Source organism: Salminus brasiliensis, chromosome 3 (genome assembly GCF_030463535.1).
Source record: "Salminus brasiliensis chromosome 3, fSalBra1.hap2, whole genome shotgun sequence".
Lineage (NCBI taxonomy): Eukaryota > Metazoa > Chordata > Actinopteri > Characiformes > Bryconidae > Salminus > Salminus brasiliensis.
Window position 1 is genome coordinate 22,895,350 of NC_132880.1, and position 24,543 is coordinate 22,919,892.

The 24,543-nt window shown below is 39.9% G+C and overlaps 15 non-coding genes across 15 annotated transcripts; all 15 read right to left on the reverse strand.

Annotated features, from left to right (window-relative positions):
- Positions 1-6,226: 6,226 nt before the first annotated feature.
- On the reverse strand, positions 6,227-6,297 carry trnag-gcc (transfer RNA glycine (anticodon GCC)). Its single transcript has one exon. It is a non-coding gene; the product is annotated as a tRNA-Gly (tRNA).
- Positions 6,298-6,628: 331 nt separating this feature from the next.
- Positions 6,629-6,699, reverse strand: trnag-gcc (transfer RNA glycine (anticodon GCC)). The gene has a single exon. It is a non-coding gene; the product is annotated as a tRNA-Gly (tRNA).
- A 739-nt stretch (positions 6,700-7,438) lies between these two features.
- On the reverse strand, positions 7,439-7,509 carry trnag-ucc (transfer RNA glycine (anticodon UCC)). The gene has a single exon. It is a non-coding gene; the product is annotated as a tRNA-Gly (tRNA).
- Positions 7,510-8,225: 716 nt separating this feature from the next.
- Positions 8,226-8,296, reverse strand: trnag-gcc (transfer RNA glycine (anticodon GCC)). Its single transcript has one exon. It is a non-coding gene; the product is annotated as a tRNA-Gly (tRNA).
- Positions 8,297-9,035: 739 nt separating this feature from the next.
- On the reverse strand, positions 9,036-9,106 carry trnag-gcc (transfer RNA glycine (anticodon GCC)). Its single transcript has one exon. It is a non-coding gene; the product is annotated as a tRNA-Gly (tRNA).
- Positions 9,107-10,252: 1,146 nt separating this feature from the next.
- Positions 10,253-10,323, reverse strand: trnag-gcc (transfer RNA glycine (anticodon GCC)). Its single transcript has one exon. It is a non-coding gene; the product is annotated as a tRNA-Gly (tRNA).
- Positions 10,324-10,655: 332 nt separating this feature from the next.
- Positions 10,656-10,726, reverse strand: trnag-gcc (transfer RNA glycine (anticodon GCC)). Its single transcript has one exon. It is a non-coding gene; the product is annotated as a tRNA-Gly (tRNA).
- A 1,548-nt stretch (positions 10,727-12,274) lies between these two features.
- On the reverse strand, positions 12,275-12,345 carry trnag-gcc (transfer RNA glycine (anticodon GCC)). Its single transcript has one exon. It is a non-coding gene; the product is annotated as a tRNA-Gly (tRNA).
- Positions 12,346-14,678: 2,333 nt separating this feature from the next.
- Positions 14,679-14,749, reverse strand: trnag-gcc (transfer RNA glycine (anticodon GCC)). The gene has a single exon. It is a non-coding gene; the product is annotated as a tRNA-Gly (tRNA).
- A 1,521-nt stretch (positions 14,750-16,270) lies between these two features.
- trnag-gcc (transfer RNA glycine (anticodon GCC)) lies at positions 16,271-16,341 on the reverse strand. Its single transcript has one exon. It is a non-coding gene; the product is annotated as a tRNA-Gly (tRNA).
- Positions 16,342-18,287: 1,946 nt separating this feature from the next.
- On the reverse strand, positions 18,288-18,358 carry trnag-gcc (transfer RNA glycine (anticodon GCC)). Its single transcript has one exon. It is a non-coding gene; the product is annotated as a tRNA-Gly (tRNA).
- Positions 18,359-19,476: 1,118 nt separating this feature from the next.
- On the reverse strand, positions 19,477-19,547 carry trnag-gcc (transfer RNA glycine (anticodon GCC)). Its single transcript has one exon. It is a non-coding gene; the product is annotated as a tRNA-Gly (tRNA).
- Positions 19,548-20,286: 739 nt separating this feature from the next.
- On the reverse strand, positions 20,287-20,357 carry trnag-gcc (transfer RNA glycine (anticodon GCC)). The gene has a single exon. It is a non-coding gene; the product is annotated as a tRNA-Gly (tRNA).
- Positions 20,358-21,503: 1,146 nt separating this feature from the next.
- On the reverse strand, positions 21,504-21,574 carry trnag-gcc (transfer RNA glycine (anticodon GCC)). Its single transcript has one exon. It is a non-coding gene; the product is annotated as a tRNA-Gly (tRNA).
- Positions 21,575-24,341: 2,767 nt separating this feature from the next.
- trnag-gcc (transfer RNA glycine (anticodon GCC)) lies at positions 24,342-24,412 on the reverse strand. The gene has a single exon. It is a non-coding gene; the product is annotated as a tRNA-Gly (tRNA).
- Positions 24,413-24,543: the final 131 nt, after the last annotated feature.

Genomic DNA, 24,543 nt, shown 5'->3' on the forward strand with positions numbered 1-24,543 from the left:
CTTTAATGAACATACTTCAGGAATGTTTCGCACTGAAAACACAACATTTTTTTCCTGACACTCAATAAGCTAATAGTGTTCAGGCTGAGGGAAGATTTCACAAAACTGTTTTATATTAGAAGACCTTCCAACGGTCTGACAAAATAAGAATGTAAGAAAAATAGCCTATGATGTAGAACATTTTAAAAGCTGGCAACTGCTGCATTGGCCGGGAATCTGACCCGGGTCTCCCGCGTGGCAGGCGAGAATTCTACCGCTGAACCACCAATGCTTACATGCAAGTCACATTTGAAATGTAGTATACTGCTCTCCAAAAACCTTTCTGCTCTCCCACAAGCCAGTCGAAAAAACTTCCACTGACCTAACATTGCTTTCCTGACTATGCTTAAGAAATGTTCTACATTAATGCTTTAATGAACATACTTCAGGAATGTTTCGCACTGAAAACACAAACATTTTTATTGACACAAAAACAGCTAAGAGTGTTCAGGCTGAGGGAAGATTTCACAAAACTGTTTTATACTAGGAGACCTTCCAATGGTCTGACAAAATAAGAATGTAAGAAAAATAGCCTATGATGTAGAACATTTTAAAAGCTGGCAACTGCTGCATTGGCCGGGAATCAGACCCGGGTCTCCCGCGTGGCAGGCAAGAATTCTACCACTGAACCACCAATGCTTACATGCAAGTCACATTTGAAATGTAGTCTACTGCTCTCCAAAAACCTTTCTGCTCTCCCACAAGCCAGTCGAAAAAACTTCCACTGACCTAACATTGCTTTCCTGACTATGCTTAAGAAATGTTCTGCATTAATGCTTTAATGAACATACTTCAGGAATGTTTCGCACTGAAAACACTAACTTTTTTTATTGACACACAATAAGCTAATAGTGTTCAGGCTGAGGGAAGATTTCACAAAACTGTTTTATATTAGAAGACCTTCCAACGGTCTGACAAAATAAGAATGTAAGAAAAATAGCCTATGATGTAGAACATTTTAAAAGCTGGCAACTGCTGCATTGGCCGGGAATCGGACACAGGTCTCCCGCATGGAAGGCAAGAATTCTACCACTAAACCACCAATGCTTACATGCAAGTCACATTTGAAATGTAGTATACTGCTCTCCAAAAACCTTTCTGCTCTCCCACAAGCCAGTCGAAAAAACTTCCACTGACCTAACATTGCTTTCCTGACTATGCTTAAGAAATGTTCTGCATTAATGCTTTAATGAACATACTTCAGGAATGTTTCGCACTGAAAGCACAAACTTTTTTTATTGACACACAATAAGCTAATAGTGTTCAGGCTGAGGGAAGATTTCACAAAACTGTTTTATATTAGAAGACCTTCCAACGGTCTGACAAAATAAGAATGTAAGAAAAATAGCCTATGATGTAGAACATTTTAAAAGCTGGCAACTGCTGCATTGGTCGGGAATCAGACCCGGGTCTCCCGCGTGGCAGGGGAGAATTCTACCACTGAACCACCAATGCTTACATGAAAGACTCTTTTAAATGTAGTCTACTGAGCAGAACCTTTCTGCTCTCCCACAAGCCAGTCGAAAAAACTACCACTGACCTAACATTGCTTTCCTGACTATGCTTAAGAAATGTTCTGCATTAATGCTTTCATAAACATACTTCAGGAATGTTTCGCACTGAAAACACAAACATTTTTATTGACACAAAAACAGCTAAGAGTGTTCAGGCTGAGGGAAGATTTCAAAAAACTGTTTTATACTAGAAGACCTTCCAATGGTCTGACAAAATAAGAATGTAAGAAAAATAGCCTATGATTTAGAACATTTTAAAAGCTGGCAACTGCTGCATTGGCCAGGAATAGAACCAGGGTATCCCGCGTGGCAGGCCAGAATTCTACCACTGAACCACCAATGCTTACATACAAGTCACATTTGAAATGTAGTATACTGCTCTCCAAAAACCTTTCTGCTCTCCCACAAGCCAGTCGAAAAATCTTCCACTGACCTAATATTGCTTTCCTGACTATGCTTAAGAAATGTCCTGCATTAATGCTTTAATGAACATACTTCAGGAATGTTTCGCACTGAAAACACAACATTTTTTTCCTGACACTCAATAAGCTAATAGTGTTCAGGCTGAGGGAAGATTTCAAAAAACTGTTTTATATTAGAAGACCTTCCAACGGTCTGACAAAATAAGAATGTAAGAAAAATAGCCTATGATGTAGAACATTTTGAAAACTGGCAACTGCTGCATTGGCCGGGAATCGGACCCGGGTGTCCCGCGTGGCAGGCGAGAACTCTACCACTGAACCACCAATGCTTACATGCAAGTCACATTTGAAATGTAGTATACTGCTCTCCAAAAACCTTTCTGCTCTCCCACAAGCCAGTCAAAAAAACTTCCACTGACCTAACATTGCTTTCCTGACTATGCTTAAGAAATGTTCTACATTAATGCTTTAATGAACATACTTCAGGAATGTTTCGCACTGAAAACACAAACATTTTTATTGACACAAAAACAGCTAAGAGTGTTCAGGCTGAGGGAAGATTTCACAAAACTGTTTTATACTAGGAGACCTTCCAATGGTCTGACAAAATAAGAATGTAAAAAAAATAGCCTATGATGTAGAACATTTTAAAAGCTGGCAACTGCTGCATTGGCCAGGAATCGGACCCTGGTCTCCCGCGTGGCAGGCGAGAATTCTACCACTGAACCACCAATGCTTACATGAAAGACTCTTTTAAATGTAGTCTACTGAGCAGAACCTTTCTGCTCTCCCACAAGCCAGTCGAAAAAACTACCACTGACCTAACATTGCTTTCCTGACTATGCTTAAGAAATGTTCTGCATTAATGCTTTCTTGAACATACTTCAGGAATGTTTCGCACTGAAAACACAAACATTTTTATTGACACAAAAACAGCTAAGAGTGTTCAGGCTGAGGGAAGATTTCACAAAACTGTTTTATACTAGAAGACCTTCCAATGGTCTGACAAAATAAGAATGTAAGAAAAATAGCCTATGATGTAGAACATTTTAAAAGCTGGCAACTGTTTCATTGGCCGGGAATCGGACCCGGGTCTCCCGCGTGGCAGGCAAGAATTCTACCACTGAACCACCAACGCTTACATGCAAGTCACATTTGAAATGTAGTCTACTGCTCTCCAAAAACCTTTCTGCTCTCCCACAAGCCAGTCGAAAAAACTACCACTGACCTAACATTGCTTTCCTGACTATGCTTAAGAAATGTTCTGCATTAATGCTTTAATGAACATACTTCAGGAATGTTTCGCACTGAAAACACAAACATTTTTATTGACACAAAAACAGCTAAGAGTGTTCAGGCTGAGGGAAGATTTCACAAAACTGTTTTATACTAGAAGACCTTCCAATGGTCTGACAAAATAAGAATGTAAGAAAAATAGCCTATGATGTAGAACATTTTAAAAGCTGGCAACCAGTGCATTGGCCGGGAATCAGACCCGGGTCTCCCGCGTGGCAGGCGAGAATTCTACCACTGAACCACCAATGCTTACATGAAAGACTCTTTTAAATGTAGTCTACTGAGCAGAACCTTTCTGCTCTCCCACAAGCCAGTCGAAAAAACTACCACTGACCTAACATTGCTTTCCTGACTATGCTTAAGAAATGTTCTGCATTAATGCTTTAATGAACATACTTCAGGAATGTTTCGCACTGAAAACACAACATTTTTTTCCTGACACTCAATAAGCTAATAGTGTTCAGGCTGAGGGAAGATTTCACAAAACTGTTTTATATTAGAAGACCTTCCAACGGTCTGACAAAATAAGAATGTAAGAAAAATAGCCTATGATGTAGAACATTTTAAAAGCTGGCAACCAGTGCATTGGCCGGGAATCGGACCCTGGTCTCCCGCGTGGCAGGCGAGAATTCTACCACTGAACCACCAATGCTTACATGAAAGACTTTTTTAAATGTAGTCTACTGAGCAGAACCTTTCTGCTCTCCCACAAGCCAGTCGAAAAAACTACCACCGACCTAACATTGCTTTCCTGACTATGCTTAAGAAATGTTCTGCATTAATGCTTTCATGAACATACTTCAGGAATGTTTCGCACTGAAAACACAAACATTTTTATTGACACAAAAACAGCTAAGAGTGTTCAGGCTGAGGGAAGATTTCAAAAAACTGTTTTATATTAGAAGACCTTCCAAAGGTCTGACAAAATAAGAATGTAAGAAAAATAGCCTATGATGTAGAACATTTTAAAAGCTGGCAACTGCTGCATTGGCCGGGAATCGGACCCAGGTCTCCCGCATGGAAGGCAAGAATTCTACCACTGAACCACCAACGCTTACATGCAAGTCACATTTGAAATGTAGTATACTGCTCTGCAAAAACCTTTCTGCTCTCCCACAAGCCAGTCGAAAAAACTTCCACTGACCTAACATTGCTTTCCTGACTATGCTTAAGAAATGTTCTGCATTAATGCTTTAATGAACATACTTCAGGAATGTTTCGCACTGAAAACACAAACTTTTTTTATTGACACACAATAAGCTAATAGTGTTCAGGCTGAGGGAAGATTTCACAAAACTGTTTTATATTAGAAGACCTTCCAACGGTCTGACAAAATAAGAATGTAAGAAAAATAGCCTATGATGTAGAACATTTTAAAAGCTGGCAACTGCTGCATTGGCCAGGAATCAGACCCAGGTCTCCAGCGTGGCAGGCGAGAATTCTACCACTGAACCACCAATGCTTACATGGAAGACTCTTTTAAATGTAGTCTACTGAGCAGAACCTTTCTGCTCTCCCACAAGCCAGTCGAAAAAACTACCACTGACCTAACATTGCTTTCCTGACTATGCTTAAGAAATGTTCTGCATTAATGCTTTCATGAACATACTTCAGGAATGTTTCGCACTGAAAACACAAACATTTTTATTGACACAAAAACAGCTAAGAGTGTTCAGGCTGAGGGAAGATTTCACAAAACTGTTTTATACTAGAAGACCTTCCAATGGTCTGACAAAATAAGAATGTAAGAAAAATAGCCTATGATGTAGAACATTTTAAAAGCTGGCAACTGCTGCATTGGCCGGGAATCGGACCCGGGTCAGTCGAAAAAACCACCAATGCTTACATGAAAGACTCTTTTAAATGTAGTCTACTGAGCAGAACCTTTCTGCTCTCCCACAAGCCAGTCGAAAATACTACCACTGACCTAACATTGCTTTCCTGACTATGCTTAAGAAATGTTCTGCATTAATGCTTTCATGAACATACTTCAGGAATGTTTCGCACTGAAAACACAAACATTTTTATTGACACAAAAACAGCTAAGAGTGTTCAGGCTGAGGGAAGATTTCAAAAAACTGTTTTATACTAGAAGACCTTCCAATGGTCTGACAAAATAAGAATGTAAGAAAAATAGCCTATGATGTAGAACATTTTAAAAGCTGGCAACTGCTGCATTGGCCAGGAATCAGACCCAGGTCTCCAGCGTGGCAGGCGAGAATTCTACCACTGAACCACCAATGCTTACATGGAAGACTCTTTTAAATGTAGTCTACTGAGCAGAACCTTTCTGCTCTCCCACAAGCCAGTCGAAAAAACTACCACTGACCTAACATTGCTTTCCTGACTATGCTTAAGAAATGTTCTGCATTAATGCTTTCATGAACATACTTCAGGAATGTTTCGCACTGAAAACACAAACATTTTTATTGACACAAAAACAGCTAAGAGTGTTCAGGCTGAGGGAAGATTTCACAAAACTGTTTTATACTAGAAGACCTTCCAATGGTCTGACAAAATAAGAATGTAAGAAAAATAGCCTATGATGTAGAACATTTTAAAAGCTGGCAACTGCTGCATTGGCCGGGAATCGGACCCGGGTCAGTCGAAAAAACCACCAATGCTTACATGAAAGACTCTTTTAAATGTAGTCTACTGAGCAGAACCTTTCTGCTCTCCCACAAGCCAGTCGAAAATACTACCACTGACCTAACATTGCTTTCCTGACTATGCTTAAGAAATGTTCTGCATTAATGCTTTCATGAACATACTTCAGGAATGTTTCGCACTGAAAACACAAACATTTTTATTGACACAAAAACAGCTAAGAGTGTTCAGGCTGAGGGAAGATTTCAAAAAACTGTTTTATACTAGAAGACCTTCCAATGGTCTGACAAAATAAGAATGTAAGAAAAATAGCCTATGATGTAGAACATTTTAAAAGCTGGCAACCAGTGCATTGGCCGGGAATCGGACCCGGGTCTCCCGCGTGGCAGGCGAGAATTCTACCACTGAACCACCAATGCTTACATGAAAGACTGTTTTAAATGTAGTCTACTGAGCAGAACCTTTCTGCTCTCCCACAAGCCAGTCGAAAAAACTACCACTGACCTAACATTGCTTTCCTGACTATGCTTAAGAAATGTTCTGCATTAATGCTTTCATGAACATACTTCAGGAATGTTTCGCACTGAAAACACAAACATTTTTATTGACACAAAAACAGCTAAGAGTGTTCAGGCTGAGGGAAGATTTCAAAAAACTGTTTTATACTAGAAGACCTTCCAATGGTCTGACAAAATAAGAATGTAAGAAAAATAGCCTATGATGTAGAACATTTTAAAAGCTGGCAACCAGTGCATTGGCCGGGAATCGGACCCGGGTCTCCCGCATGGCAGGCGAGAATTCTACCACTGAACCACCAATGCTTACATGAAAGACTCTTTTAAATGTAGTCTACTGAGCAGAACCTTTCTGCTCTCCCACAAGCCAGTCGAAAAAACTACCACTGACCTAACATTGCTTTCCTGACTATGCTTAAGAAATGTTCTGCATTAATGCTTTCATGAACATACTTCAGGAATGTTTTGCACTGAAAACACAAACATTTTTATTGACACAAAAACAGCTAAGAGTGTTCAGGCTGAGGGAAGATTTCAAAAAACTGTTTTATACTAGAAGACCTTCCAATGGTCTGACAAAATAAGAATGTAAGAAAAATAGCCTATGATGTAGAACATTTTAAAAGCTGGCAACTGCTGCATTGGCCGGGAATCGGACCCGGGTCTCCCGCGTGGCAGGCAAGAATTCTACCACTGAACCACCAACGCTTACATGCAAGTCACATTTGAAATGTAGTCTACTGCTCTCCAAAAACCTTTCTGCTCTCCCACAAGCCAGTCGAAAAAACTTCCACTGACCTAACATTGCTTTCCTGACTATGCTTAAGAAATGTTCTGCATTAATGCTTTAATGAACATACTTCAGGAATGTTTCGCACTGAAAACACAAACTTTTTTTATTGACACACAATAAGCTAATAGTGTTCAGGCTGAGGGAAGATTTCACAAAACTGTTTTATATTAGAAGACCTTCCAACGGTCTGACAAAATAAGAATGTAAGAAAAATAGCCTATGATGTAGAACATTTTAAAAGCTGGCAACTGCTGCATTGGCCGGGAATCGGACCCAGGTCTCCCGCATGGAAGGCAAGAATTCTACCACTGAACCACCAATGCTTACATGCAAGTCACATTTGAAATGTAGTATACTGCTCTCCAAAAACCTTTCTGCTCTCCCACAAGCCAGTCGAAAAAACTTCCACTGACCTAACATTGCTTTCCTGACTATGCTTAAGAAATGTTCTGCATTAATGCTTTAATGAACATACTTCAGGAATGTTTCGCACTGAAAACACAAACATTTTTATTGACACAAAAACAGCTAAGAGTGTTCAGGCTGAGGGAAGATTTCACAAAACTGTTTTATACTAGAAGACCTTCCAATGGTCTGACAAAACAAGAATGTAAGAAAAATAGCCTATGATGTAGAACATTTTAAAAGCTGGCAACTGCTGCATTGGCCGGGAATCGGACCCGGGTCAGTCGAAAAAACCACCAATGCTTACATGAAAGACTCTTTTAAATGTAGTCTACTGAGCAGAACCTTTCTGCTCTCCCACAAGCCAGTCGAAAAAACTACCACTGACCTAACATTGCTTTCCTGACTATGCTTAAGAAATGTTCTGCATTAATGCTTTCATGAACATACTTCAGGAATGTTTCGCACTGAAAACACAAACATTTTTATTGACACAAAAACAGCTAAGAGTGTTCAGGCTGAGGGAAGATTTCAAAAAACTGTTTTATACTAGAAGACCTTCGAATGGTCTGACAAAATAAGAATGTAAGAAAAATAGCCTATGATGTAGAACATTTTAAAAGCTGGCAACCAGTGCATTGGCCGGGAATCGGACCCGGGTCTCCCGCATGGCAGGCGAGAATTCTACCACTGAACCACCAATGCTTACATGAAAGACTCTTTTAAATGTAGTCTACTGAGCAGAACCTTTCTGCTCTCCCACAAGCCAGTCGAAAAAACTACCACTGACCTAACATTGCTTTCCTGACTATGTTTAAGAAATGTTCTGCATTAATGCTTTCATGAACATACTTCAGGAATGTTTCGCACTGAAAACACAAACATTTTTATTGACACAAAAACAGTTAAGAGTGTTCAGGCTGAGGGAAGATTTCACAAAACTGTTTTATACTAGAAGACCTTCCAATGGTCTGACAAAATAAGAATGTAAGAAAAATAGCCTATGATGTAGAACATTTTAAAAGCTGGCAACCAGTGCATTGGCCAGGAATCGGACCCAGGTCTCCCGCGTGGCAGGCTAGAATTCTACCACTGAACCACCAATGCTTACTAGCAAGTCAAATTTGAAATGTAGTATACTGCTCTCCAAAAACCTTTCTGCTCTCCCACAAGCCAGTCGAAAAAACTTCCACTGACCTAACATTGCTTTCCTGACTATGCTTAAGAAATGTTCTGCATTAATGCTTTAGTGAACATACTTCAGGAATGTTTCGCACTGAAAGCACAAACTTTTTTTATTGACACACAATAAGCTAATAGTGTTCAGGCTGAGGGAAGATTTCACAAAACTGTTTTATATTAGAAGACCTTCCAACGGTCTGACAAAATAAGAATGTAAGAAAAATAGCCTATGATGTAGAACATTTTAAAAGCTGGCAACTGCTGCATTGGCCGGGAATCGGACCCGGGTCTCCCGCGTGGCAGGCGAGAATTCTACCACTGAACCACCAATGCTTACATGAAAGACTCTTTTAAATGTAGTCTACTGAGCAGAACCTTTCTGCTCTCCCACAAGCCAGTCGAAAAAACTACCACTGACCTAACATTGCTTTCCTGACTATGCTTAAGAAATGTTCTGCATTAATGCTTTCATAAACATACTTCAGGAATGTTTCGCACTGAAAACACAAACATTTTTATTGACACAAAAACAGCTAAGAGTGTTCAGGCTGAGGGAAGATTTCAAAAAACTGTTTTATACTAGAAGACCTTCCAATGGTCTGACAAAATAAGAATGTAAGAAAAATAGCCTATGATTTAGAACATTTTAAAAGCTGGCAACTGCTGCATTGGCCAGGAACAGAACCCGGGTCTCCCGCGTGGCAGGCCAGAATTCTACCACTGAACCACCAATGCTTACATGCAAGTCACATTTGAAATGTAGTATACTGCTCTCCAAAAACCTTTCTGCTCTCCCACAAGCCAGTCGAAAAAACTTCCACTGACCTAACATTGCTTTCCTGACTATGCTTAAGAAATGTTCTGCATTAATGCTTTAATGAACATACTTCAGGAATGTTTCGCACTGAAAACACAACATTTTTTTCCTGACACTCAATAAGCTAATAGTGTTCAGGCTGAGGGAAGATTTCACAAAACTGTTTTATATTAGAAGACCTTCCAACGGTCTGACAAAATAAGAATGTAAGAAAAATAGCCTATGATGTAGAACATTTTAAAAGCTGGCAACTGCTGCATTGGCCGGGAATCGGACCCGGGTCTCCCGCGTGGCAGGCGAGAATTCTACCACTGGACCACCAATGCTTACATGCAAGTCACATTTGAAATGTAGTATACTGCTCTCCAAAAACCTTTCTGCTCTCCCACAAGCCAGTCAAAAAAACTTCCACTGACCTAACATTGCTTTCCTGACTATGCTTAAGAAATGTTCTACATTAATGCTTTAATGAACATACTTCAGGAATGTTTCGCACTGAAAACACAAACATTTTTATTGACACAAAAACAGCTAAGAGTGTTCAGGCTGAGGGAAGATTTCACAAAACTGTTTTATACTAGAAGACCTTCCAATGGTCTGACAAAATAAGAATGTAAGAAAAATAGCCTATGATGTAGAACATTTTAAAAGCTGGCAACTGCTGCATTGGCCGGGAATCGGACCCGGGTCTCCCGCGTGGCAGGCGAGAATTCTACCACTGAACCACCAATGCTTACATGAAAGACTCTTTTAAATGTAGTCTACTGAGCAGAACCTTTCTGCTCTCCCACAAGCCAGTCGAAAAAACTACCACTGACCTAACATTGCTTTCCTGACTATGCTTAAGAAATGTTCTGCATTAATGCTTTCATGAACATACTTCAGGAATGTTTCGCACTGAAAACACAACATTTTTTTCCTGACACTCAATAAGCTAATAGTGTTCAGGCTGAGGGAAGATTTCACAAAACTGTTTTATATTAGAAGACCTTCCAACGGTCTGACAAAATAAGAATGTAAGAAAAATAGCCTATGATGTAGAACATTTTAAAAGCTGGCAACTGCTGCATTGGCCGGGAATCGGACCCGGGTCTCCCGCGTGGCAGGCGAGAATTCTACCACTGAACCACCAATGCTTACATGAAAGACTTTTTTAAATGTAGTCTACTGAGCAGAACCTTTCGGCTCTCCCACAAGCCAGTCGAAAAAACTACCACTGACCTAACATTGCTTTCCTGACTATGCTTAAGAAATGTTCTGCATTAATGCTTTCATGAACATACTTCAGGAATGTTTCGCACTGAAAACACAAACATTTTTATTGACACAAAAACAGCTAAGAGTGTTCAGGCTGAGGGAAGATTTCAAAAAACTGTTTTATACTAGAAGACCTTCCAATGGTCTGACAAAATAAGAATGTAAGAAAAATAGCCTATGATGTAGAACATTTTAAAAGCTGGCAACTGCTGCATTGGCCAGGAATCGGACCCGGGTCTCCCGCGTGGCAGGCAAGAATTCTACCACTGAACCACCAATGCTTACATGAAAGACTCTTTTAAATGTAGTCTACTGAGCAGAACCTTTCTACTCTCCCACAAGCCAGTCGAAAAAACTACCACTGACCTAACATTGCTTTCCTGACTATGCTTAAGAAATGTTCTGCATTAATGCTTTCATGAACATACTTCAGGAATGTTTCGCACTGAAAACACAAACATTTTTATTGACACAAAAACAGCTAAGAGTGTTCAGGCTGAGGGAAGATTTCACAAAACTGTTTTATACTAGAAGACCTTCCAATGGTCTGACAAAATAAGAATGTAAGAAAAATAGCCTATGATGTAGAACATTTTAAAAGCTGGCAACTGCTGCATTGGCTGGGAATCGGACCCCGGTCTGCCGCGTGGCAGGCAAGAATTCTACCACTGAACCACCAATGCTTACATGCAAGTCACATTTGAAATGTAGTATACTGCTCTCCAAAAACCTTTCTGCTCTCCCACAAGCCAGTCGAAAAAACTTCCACTGACCTAATATTGCTTTCCTGACTATGCTTAAGAAATGTTCTGCATTAATGCTTTCATGAACATACTTCAGGAATGTTTCGCACTGAAAACACAAACATTTTTATTGACACAAAAACAGCTAAGAGTGTTCAGGCTGAGGGAAGATTTCACAAAACTGTTTTATACTAGAAGACCTTCCAATGGTCTGACAAAATAAGAATGTAAGAAAAATAGCCTATGATGTAGAACATTTTAAAAGCTGGCAACTGCTGCATTGTCCGGGAATCAGACCCGGGTCTCCCGCGTGGCAGGCAAGAATTCTACCACTGAACCACCAATGCTTACATGCAAGTCACATTTGAAATGTAGTCTACTGCTCTCCAAAAACCTTTCTGCTCTCCCACAAGCCAGTCGAAAAAACTTCCACTGACCTAATATTGCTTTCCTGACTATGCTTAAGAAATGTTCTGCATTAATGCTTTAATGAACATACTTCAGGAATGTTTCGCACTGAAAACACAACATTTTTTTCCTGACACTCAATAAGCTAATAGTGTTCAGGCTGAGGGAAGATTTCACAAAACTGTTTTATATTAGAAGACCTTCCAACGGTTTGACAAAATAAGAATGTAAGAAAAATAGCCTATGATGTAGAACATTTTAAAAGCTGGCAACTGCTGCATTGGCCGGGAATCGGACCCGGGTCTCCCGCGTGGCAGGCGAGAATTCTACCACTGAACCACCAATGCTTACATGAAAGAATCTTTTAAATGTAGTCTACTGAGCAGAACCTTTCTGCTCTCCCACAAGCCAGTCGAAAAAACTACCACTGACCTAACATTGCTTTCCTGACTATGCTTAAGAAATGTTCTGCATTAATGCTTTAATGAACATACTTCAGGAATGTTTCGCACTGAAAACACAAATTTTTTATTGACACAAAAACAGCTAAGAGTGTTCAGGCTGAGGGAAGATTTCACAAAACTGTTTTATACTAGAAGACCTTCCAATGGTCTGACAAAATAAGAATGTAAGAAAAATAGCCTATGATTTAGAACATTTTAAAAGCTGGCAACTGCTGCATTGGCCGGGAATCGGACCCGGGTCTCCCGCGTGGCAGGCCAGAATTCTACCACTGAACCACCAATGCTTACATGCAAGTCACATTTGAAATGTAGTATACTGCTCTCCAAAAACCTTTCTGCTCTCCCACAAGCCAGTCGAAAAAACTTCCACTGACCTAACATTGCTTTCCTGACTATGCTTAAGAAATGTTCTGCATTAATGCTTTAATGAACATACTTCAGGAATGTTTCGCACTGAAAAAAACATTTTTTTCCTGACACTCAATAAGCTAATAGTGTTCAGGCTGAGGGAAGATTTCACAAAACTGTTTTATATTAGAAGACCTTCCAACGGTCTGACAAAATAAGAATGTAAGAAAAATAGCCTATGATGTAGAACATTTTAAAAGCTGGCAATTGCTGCATTGGCCGGGAATCGGACCCAGGTCTCCCGCGTGGCAGGCGAGAATTCTACCACTGAACCAACAATGCTTACATGAAAGACTCTTTTAAATGTAGTCTACTGAGCAGAACCTTTCTGCTCTCCCACAAACCAGTCGAAAAAACTACCACTGACCTAACATTGCTTTCCTGACTATGCTTAAGAAATGTTCTGCATGAATGCTTTCATGAACATACTTCAGGAATGTTTCGCACTGAAAACACAAACATTTTTATTGACACAAAAACAGCTAAGAGTGTTCAGGCTGAGGGAAGATTTCAAAAAACTGTTTTATACTAGAAGACCTTCCAATGGTCTGACAAAATAAGAATGTAAGAAAAATAGCCTATGATGTAGAACATTTTAAAAGCTGGCAACTGCTGCATTGGCCGGGAATCGGACCCAGGTCTCCCGCGTGGCAGGCAAGAATTCTACCACTGAACCACCAAGGCTTACATGCAAGTCACATTTGAAATGTAGTATACTGCTCTCCAAAAACCTTTCTGCTCTCCCACAAGCCAGTCGAAAAAACTTCCACTGACCTAACATTGCTTTCCTGACTATGCTTAAGAAATGTTCTGCATTAATGCTTTAATGAACATACTTCAGGAATGTTTCGCACTGAAAACACAAACTTTTTTTATTGACACACAATAAGCTAATAGTGTTCAGGCTGAGGGAAGATTTCACAAAACTGTTTTATATTAGAAGACCTTCCAACGGTCTGACAAAATAAGAATGTAAGAAAAATAGCCTATGATGTAGAACATTTTAAAAGCTGGCAACTGCTGCATTGGCCGGGAATCGGACCCAGGTCTCCCGCATGGAAGGCAAGAATTCTACCACTGAACCACCAATGCTTACATGCAAGTCACATTTGAAATGTAGTATACTGCTCTCCAAAAACCTTTCTACTCTCCCACAAGCCAGTCGAAAAAACTTCCACTGACCTAACATTGCTTTCCTGACTATGCTTAAGAAATGTTCTGCATTAATGCTTTAATGAACATACTTCAGGAATGTTTCGCACTGAAAACACAAACATTTTTATTGACACAAAAACAGCTAAGAGTGTTCAGGCTGAGGGAAGATTTCACAAAACTGTTTTATACTAGAAGACCTTCCAATGGTCTGACAAAATAAGAATGTAAGAAAAATAGCCTATGATGTAGAACATTTTAAAAGCTGGCAACTGCTGCATTGGCCGGGAATCGGACCCGGGTCAGTCGAAAAAACCACCAATGCTTACATGAAAGACTCTTTTAAATGTAGTCTACTGAGCAGAACCTTTCTGCTCTCCCACAAGCCAGTCGAAAAAACTACCACTGACCTAACATTGCTTTCCTGACTATGCTTAAGAAATGTTCTGCATTAATGCTTTCATGAACATACTTCAGGAATGTTTCGCACTGAAAACACAAACATTTTTATTGACACAAAAACAGCTAAGAGTGTTCAGGCTGAGGGAAGATTTCAAAAAACTGTTTTATACTAGAAGACCTTCCAATGGTCTGACAAAATAAGAATGTAAGAAAAATAGCCTATGATGTAGAACATTTTAAAAGCTGGCAACCAGTGCATTGGCCGGGAATCGGACCCGGGTCTCCCGCGTGGCAGGCGAGAATTCTACCACTGAACCACCAATGCTTACATGAAAGACTCTTTTAAATGTAGTCTACTGAGCAGAACCTTTCTGCTCTCCCATAAGCCAGTCGAAAAAACTACCACTGACCTAACATTGCTTTCCTGACTATGCTTAAGAAATGTTCTGCATTAATGCTTTAATGAACATACTTCAGGAATGTTTCGCACTGAAAACACAAACATTTTTATTGACACAAAAACAGTTAAGAGTGTTCAGGCTGAGGGAAGATTTCACAAAACTGTTTTATACTAGAAGACCTTCCAATGGTCTGACAAAATAAGAATGTAAGAAAAATAGCCTATGATGTAGAACATTTTAAAAGCTGGCAACTGCTGCATTGGCCAGGAATCGGACCCAGGTCTCCCACGTGGCAGGCTAGAATTCTACCACTGAACCACCAATGCTTACTAGCAAGTCAAATTTGAAATGTAGTATACTGCTCTCCAAAAACCTTTCTGCTCTCCCACAAGCCAGTCGAAAAAACTTCCACTGACCTAACATTGCTTTCCTGACTATGCTTAAGAAATGTTCTGCATTAATGCTTTAATGAACATACTTCAGGAATGTTTCGCACTGAAAGCACAAACTTTTTTTATTGACACACAATAAGCTAATAGTGTTCAGGCTGAGGGAAGATTTCACAAAACTGTTTTATATTAGAAGACCTTCCAACGGTCTGACAAAATAAGAATGTAAGAAAAATAGCCTATGATGTAGAACATTTTAAAAGCTGGCAACTGCTGCATTGGTCGGGAATCGGACCCGGGTCTCCCGCGTGGCAGGGGAGAATTCTACCACTGAACCACCAATGCTTACATGAAAGACTCTTTTAAATGTAGTCTACTGAGCAGAACCTTTCTGCTCTCCCACAAGCCAGTCGAAAAAACTACCACTGACCTAACATTGCTTTCCTGACTATGCTTAAGAAATGTTCTGCATTAATGCTTTCATGAACATACTTCAGGAATGTTTCGCACTGAAAACACAAACATTTTTATTGACACAAAAACAGCTAAGAGTGTTCAGGCTGAGGGAAAATTTCAAAAAACTGTTTTATACTAGAAGACCTTCCAATGGTCTGACAAAATAAAAATGTAAGAAAAATAGCCTATGATGTAGAACATTTTAAAAGCTGGCAACCAGTGCATTGGCCGGGAATCGGACCCGGGTCAGTCGAAAAAACCACCAATGCTTACATGAAAGACTCTTTTAAATGTAGTCTACTGAGCAGAACCTTTCTGCTCTCCCACAAGCCAGTCGAAAAAACTACCACTGACCTAACATTGCTTTCCTGACTATGCTTAAGAAATGTTCTGCATTAATGCTTTCATGAACATACTTCAGGAATGTTTCGCACTGAAAACACAAACATTTTTATTGACACAAAAACAGCTAAGAGTGTTCAGGCTGAGGGAAGATTTCAAAAAACTGTTTTATACTAGAAGACCTTCCAATGGTCTGACAAAATAAGAATGTAAGAAAAATAGCCTATGATGTAGAACATTTTAAAAGCTGGCAACCAGTGCATTGGCCGGGAATCGGACCCGGGTCTCCCGCGTGGCAGGCGAGAATTCTACCACTGAACCACCAATGCTTACATGAAAGACTCTTTTAAATGTAGTCTACTGAGCAGAACCTTTCTGCTCTCCCATAAGCCAGTCGAAAAAACTACCACTGACCTAACATTGCTTTCCTGACTATGCTTAAGAAATGTTCTGCATTAATGCTTTAATGAACATACTTCAGGAATGTTTCGCACTGAAAACACAAACATTTTTATTGACACAAAAACAGTTAAGAGTGTTCAGGCTGAGGGAAGATTTCACAAAACTGTTTTATACTAGAAGACCTTCCAATGGTCTGACAAAATAAGAATGTAAGAAAAATAGCCTATGATGTAGAACATTTTAAAAGCTGGCAACCAGTGCATTGGCCAGGAATCGGACCCAGGTCTCCCGCGTGGCAGGCTAGAATTCTACCACTGAACCACCAATGCTTACTAGCAAGTCAAATTTGAAATGTAGTATACTGCTCTCCAAAAACCTTTCTGCTCTCCCACAAGCCAGTCGAAAAAACTTCCACTGACCTAACATTGCTTTCCTGACTATGCTTAAGAAATGTTCTGCATTAATGCTTTAATGAACATACTTCAGGAATGTTTCGCACTGAAAGCACAAACTTTTTTTATTGACACACAATAAGCTAATAGTGTTCAGGCTGAGGGAAGATTTCACAAAACTGTTTTATATTAGAAGACCTTCCAACGGTCTGACAAAATAAGAATGTAAGAAAAATAGCCTATGATGTAGAACATTTTAAAAGCTGGCAACTGCTGCATTGGTCGGGAATCGGACCCGGGTCTCCCGCGTGGCAGGGGAGAATTCTACCACTGAACCACCAATGCTTACATGAAAGACTCTTTTAAATGTAGTCTACTGAGCAGAACCTTTCTGCTCTCCCACAAGCCAGTCGAAAAAACTACCACTGACCTAACATTGCTTTCCTGACTATGCTTAAGAAATGTTCTGCATTAATGCTTTCATGAACATACTTCAGGAATGTTTCGCACTGAAAACGCAAACATTTTTATTGACACAAAAACAGCTAAGAGTGTTCAGGCTGAGGGAAAATTTCAAAAAACTGTTTTATACTAGAAGACCTTCCAATGGTCTGACAAAATAAAAATGTAAGAAAAATAGCCTATGATGTAGAACATTTTAAAAGCTGGCAACCAGTGCATTGGCCGGGAATCGGACCCGGGTCTCCCGCGTGGCAGGCAAGAATTCTACCACTGAACCACCAATGCTTACATGAAAGACTCTTTTAAATGTAGTCTACTGAGCCGAACCTTTCTGCTCTCCCACAAGCCAGTCGAAAAAACTACCACTGACCTAACATTGCTTTCCTGACTATGCTTAAGAAATGTTCTGCATTAATGCTTTAATGAACATACTTCAGGAATGTTTCGCACTGAAAACACAACATTTTTTTCCTGACACACAATAAGCTAATAGTGTTCAGGCTGAGGGAAGATTTCACAAAACTGTTTTATATTAGAAGACCTTCCTACGGTCTGACAAAATAGGAATGTAAGAAAAATAGCCTATGATGTAGAACATTTTAAAAACTGGCAACTGCTGCATTGGCCGGGAATCGGACCCTGGTCTCCCACGTGGCAGGCGAGAATTCTACCACTGAACCACCAATGCTTACATGAAAGACTCTTTTAAATGTAGTCTACTGAGCAGAACCTTTCTGCTCTCCCACAAGCCAGTCGAAAAAACTACCACTGACCTAACATTGCTTTCCTGACTATGCTTAAGAAATGTTATGCATTAATGCTTTAATGAACATACTTCAGGAATGTTTCGCACTGAAAACACAAACATTTTTATTGACACAAAAACAGCTAAGAGTGTTCAGGCTGAGGGAAGATTTCACAAAACTGTTTTATACTAGAAGACCTTCCAATGGTCTGACAAAATAAGAATGTAAGAAAAATAGCCTATGATGTAGAACATTTTAAAAGCTGGCAACTGCTGCATTGGCCGGGAATCGGACCCGGGTCTCCCGCGTGGCAGGCGAGAATTCTACCACTGAACCACCAATGCTTACATGAAAGACTCTTTTAAATGTAGTCTACTGAGCAGAACCTTTCTGCTCTCCCACAAGCCAGTCGAAAAAACTACCACTGACCTAACATTGCTTTCCTGACTATGCTTAAGAAATGTTCTGCATTAATGCTTTCATGAACATACTTCAGGAATGTTTTGCACTGAAAACACAAACATTTTTATTGACACAAAAACAGCTAAGAGTGTTCAGGCTGAGGGAAGATTTCAAAAAACTGTTTTATACTAGAAGACCTTCCAATGGTCTGACAAAATAAGAATGTAAGAAAAATAGCCTATGATGTAGAACATTTTAAAAGCTGGCAACTGCTGCATTGGCCGGGAATCGGACCCAGGTCTCCCGCGTGGCAGGCAAGAATTCTACCACTGAACCACCAACGCTTACATGCAAGTCACATTTGAAATGTAGTATACTGCTCTCCAAAAACCTTTCTGCTCTCCCACAAGCCAGTCGAAAAAACTTCCACTGACCTAACATTGCTTTCCTGACTATGCTTAAGAAATGTTCTGCATTAATGCTTTAATGAACATACTTCAGGAATGTTTCGCACTGAAAACACAAACATTTTTATTGACACAAAAACAGCTAAGAGTGTTCAGGCTGAGGGAAGATTTCACAAAACTGTTTTATACTAGAAGACCTTCCAATGGTCTGACAAAATAAGAATGTAAGAAAAATAGCCTATGATGTAGAACATTTTAAAAGCTGGCAACTGCTGCATTGGCCGGGAATCGGACCCGGGTCAGTCGAAAAAACCACCAATGCTTACATGAAAGACTCTTTTAAATGTAGTCTACTGAGCAGAACCTTTCTGCTCTCCCACAAGCCAGTCGAAAAAACTACCACTGACCTAACATTGCTTTCCTGACTATGCTTAAGAAATGTTCTGCATTAATGCTTTCATGAACATACTTCAGGAATGTTTCGCACTGAAAACACAAACATTTTTATTGACACAAAAACAGCTAAGAGTGTTCAGGCTGAGGGAAGATTTCAAAAAACTGTTTTATACTAGAAGACCTTCCAATGGTCTGACAAAATAAGAATGTAAGAAAAATAGCCTATGATGTAGAACATTTTAAAAGCTGGCAACCAGTGCATTGGCCGGGAATCGGACCCGGGTCTCCCGCATGGCAGGCGAGAATTCTACCACTGAACCACCAATGCTTACATGAAAGACTCTTTTAAATGTAGTCTACTGAGCAGAACCTTTCTGCTCTCCCACAAGCCAGTCGAAAAAACTACCACTGACCTAACATTGCTTTCCTGACTATGCTTAAGAAATGTTCTGCATTAATGCTTTCATGAACATACTTCAGGAATGTTTCGCACTGAAAACACAAACATTTTTATTGACACAAAAACAGTTAAGAGTGTTCAGGCTGAGGGAAGATTTCACAAAACTGTTTTATACTAGAAGACCTTCCAATGGTCTGACAAAATAAGAATGTAAGAAAAATAGCCTATGATGTAGAACATTTTAAAAGCTGGCAACCAGTGCATTGGCCAGGAATCGGACCCAGGTCTCCCGCGTGGCAGGCTAGAATTCTACCACTGAACCACCAATGCTTACTAGCAAGTCAAATTTGAAATGTAGTATACTGCTCTCCAAAAACCTTTCTGCTCTCCCACAAGCCAGTCGAAAAAACTTCCACTGACCTAACATTGCTTTCCTGACTATGCTTAAGAAATGTTCTGCATTAATGCTTTAGTGAACATACTTCAGGAATGTTTCGCACTGAAAGCACAAACTTTTTTTATTGACACACAATAAGCTAATAGTGTTCAGGCTGAGGGAAGATTTCACAAAACTGTTTTATATTAGAAGACCTTCCAACGGTCTGACAAAATAAGAATGTAAGAAAAATAGCCTATGATGTAGAACATTTTAAAAGCTGGCAACTGCTGCATTGGCCGGGAATCGGACCCGGGTCTCCCGCGTGGCAGGCGAGAATTCTACCACTGAACCACCAATGCTTACATGAAAGACTCTTTTAAATGTAGTCTACTGAGCAGAACCTTTCTGCTCTCCCACAAGCCAGTCGAAAAAACTACCACTGACCTAACATTGCTTTCCTGACTATGCTTAAGAAATGTTCTGCATTAATGCTTTCATAAACATACTTCAGGAATGTTTCGCACTGAAAACACAAACATTTTTATTGACACAAAAACAGCTAAGAGTGTTCAGGCTGAGGGAAGATTTCAAAAAACTGTTTTATACTAGAAGACCTTCCAATGGTCTGACAAAATAAGAATGTAAGAAAAATAGCCTATGATTTAGAACATTTTAAAAGCTGGCAACTGCTGCATTGGCCAGGAACAGAACCCGGGTCTCCCGCGTGGCAGGCCAGAATTCTACCACTGAACCACCAATGCTTACATGCAAGTCACATTTGAAATGTAGTATACTGCTCTCCAAAAACCTTTCTGCTCTCCCACAAGCCAGTCGAAAAAACTTCCACTGACCTAACATTGCTTTCCTGACTATGCTTAAGAAATGTTCTGCATTAATGCTTTAATGAACATACTTCAGGAATGTTTCGCACTGAAAACACAACATTTTTTTCCTGACACTCAATAAGCTAATAGTGTTCAGGCTGAGGGAAGATTTCACAAAACTGTTTTATATTAGAAGACCTTCCAACGGTCTGACAAAATAAGAATGTAAGAAAAATAGCCTATGATGTAGAACATTTTAAAAGCTGGCAACTGCTGCATTGGCCGGGAATCGGACCCGGGTCTCCCGCGTGGCAGGCAAGAATTCTACCACTGGACCACCAATGCTTACATGCAAGTCACATTTGAAATGTAGTATACTGCTCTCCAAAAACCTTTCTGCTCTCCCACAAGCCAGTCAAAAAAACTTCCACTGACCTAACATTGCTTTCCTGACTATGCTTAAGAAATGTTCTACATTAATGCTTTAATGAACATACTTCAGGAATGTTTCGCACTGAAAACACAAACATTTTTATTGACACAAAAACAGCTAAGAGTGTTCAGGCTGAGGGAAGATTTCACAAAACTGTTTTATACTAGAAGACCTTCCAATGGTCTGACAAAATAAGAATGTAAGAAAAATAGCCTATGATGTAGAACATTTTAAAAGCTGGCAACTGCTGCATTGGCCGGGAATCGGACCCGGGTCTCCCGCGTGGCAGGCGAGAATTCTACCACTGAACCACCAATGCTTACATGAAAGACTCTTTTAAATGTAGTCTACTGAGCAGAACCTTTCTGCTCTCCCACAAGCCAGTCGAAAAAACTACCACTGACCTAACATTGCTTTCCTGACTATGCTTAAGAAATGTTCTGCATTAATGCTTTCATGAACATACTTCAGGAATGTTTCGCACTGAAAACACAACATTTTTTTCCTGACACTCAATAAGCTAATAGTGTTCAGGCTGAGGGAAGATTTCACAAAACTGTTTTATATTAGAAGACCTTCCAACGGTCTGACAAAATAAGAATGTAAGAAAAATAGCCTATGATGTAGAACATTTTAAAAGCTGGCAACTGCTGCATTGGCCGGGAATCGGACCCGGGTCTGCCGCGTGGCAGGCTAGAATTCTACCACTGAACCACCAATGCTTACATGCGAGTAACATTTGAAATGTAGTATACTGCTCTCCAAAAACCTTTCTGCTCTCCCACAAGCCAGTCGAAAAAACTTCCACTGACCTAACATTGCTTTCCTGACTATGCTTAAGAAATGTTCTGCATTAATGCTTTAATGAACATACTTCAGGAATGTTTCGCACTGAAAGCACAAACTTTTTTTATTGACACACAATAAGCTAATAGTGTTCAGGCTGAGGGAAGATTTCACAAAACTGTTTTATATTAGAAGACCTTCCAACGGTCTGACAAAATAAGAATGTAAGAAAAATAGCCTATGATGTAGAACATTTTAAAAGCTGGCAACTGCTGCATTGGCCAGGAATCGGACCCGGGTCTCCCGCGTGGCAGGCAAGAATTCTACCACTGAACCACCAATGCTTACATGAAAGACTCTTTTAAATGTAGTCTACTGAGCAGAACCTTTCTACTCTCCCACAAGCCAGTCGAAAAAACTACCACTGACCTAACATTGCTTTCCTGACTATGCTTAAGAAATGTTCTGCATTAATGCTTTCATGAACATACTTCAGGAATGTTTCGCACTGAAAACACAAACATTTTTATTGACACAAAAACAGCTAAGAGTGTTCAGGCTGAGGGAAGATTTCACAAAACTGTTTTATACTAGAAGACCTTCCAATGGTCTGACAAAATAAGAATGTAAGAAAAATAGCCTATGATGTAGAACATTTTAAAAGCTGGCAACTGCTGCATTGGCCGGGAATCGGACCCCGGTCTGCCGCGTGGCAGGCGAGAATTCTACCACTGAACCACCAATGCTTACATGCAAGTCACATTTGAAATGTAGTATACTGCTCTCCAAAAACCTTTCTGCTCTCCCACAAGCCAGTCGAAAAAACTTCCACTGACCTAATATTGCTTTCCTGACTATGCTTAAGAAATGTTCTGCATTAATGCTTTCATGAACATACTTCAGGAATGTTTCGCACTGAAAACACAAACATTTTTATTGACACAAAAACAGCTAAGAGTGTTCAGGCTGAGGGAAGATTTCACAAAACTGTTTTATACTAGAAGACCTTCCAATGGTCTGACAAAATAAGAATGTAAGAAAAATAGCCTATGATGTAGAACATTTTAAAAGCTGGCAACTGCTGCATTGTCCGGGAATCAGACCCGGGTCTCCCGCGTGGCAGGCAACAATTCTACCACTGAACCACCAATGCTTACATGCAAGTCACATTTGAAATGTAGTATACTGCTCTCCAAAAACCTTTCTGCTCTCCCACAAGCCAGTCGAAAAAACTTCCACTGACCTAACATTGCTTTCCTGACTATGCTTAAGAAATGTTCTGCATTAATGCTTTAATGAACATACTTCAGGAATGTTTCGCATTGAAAGCACAAACTTTTTTTATTGACACACAATAAGCTAATAGTGTTCAGGCTGAGGGAAGATTTCACAAAACTGTTTTATATTAGAAGACCTTCCAACGGTCTGACAAAATAAGAATGTAAGAAAAATAGCCTATGATGTAGAACATTTTAAAAGCTGGCAACTGCTGCATTGGCCGGGAATCTGACCCGGGTCTCCCGCGTGGCAGGCGAGAATTCTACCACTGAACCACCAATGCTTACATGAAAGACTCTTTTAAATGTAGTCTACTGAGCAGAACCTTTCTGCTCTCCCACAAGCCAGTCGAAAAAACTACCACTGACCTAACATTGCTTTCCTGACTATGCTTAAGAAATGTTCTGCATTAATGCTTTCATAAACATACTTCAGGAATGTTTCGCACTGAAAACACAAACATTTTTATTGACACAAAAACAGCTAAGAGTGTTCAGGCTGAGGGAAGATTTCAAAAAACTGTTTTATACTAGAAGACCTTCCAATGGTCTGACAAAATAAGAATGTAAGAAAAATAGCCTATGATTTAGAACATTTTAAAAGCTAGCAACTGCTGCATTGGCCAGGAACAGAACCCTGGTCTCCCGCGTGGCAGGCCAGAATTCTACCACTGAACCACCAATGCTTACATGCAAGTCACATTTGAAATGTAGTATACTGCTCTCCAAAAACCTTTCTGCTCTCCCACAAGCCAGTCGAAAAAACTTCCACTGACCTAACATTGCTTTCCTGACTATGCTTAAGAAATGTTCTGCATTAATGCTTTAATGAACATACTTCAGGAATGTTTCGCACTGAAAACACAACATTTTTTTCCTGACACTCAATAAGCTAATAGTGTTCAGGCTGAGGGAAGATTTCACAAAACTGTTTTATATTAGAAGACCTTCCAACGGTCTGACAAAATAAGAATGTAAGAAAAATAGCCTATGATGTAGAACATTTTAAAAGCTGACAACTGCTGCATTGGCCGGGAATCGGACCCGGGTCTCCCGCGTGGCAGGCGAGAATTCTACCACTGAACCACCAATGCTTACATGCAAGTCACATTTGAAATGTAGTATACTGCTCTCCAAAAACCTTTCTGCTCTCCCACAAGCCAGTCAAAAAAACTTCCACTGACCTAACATTGCTTTCCTGACTATGCTTAAGAAATGTTCTACA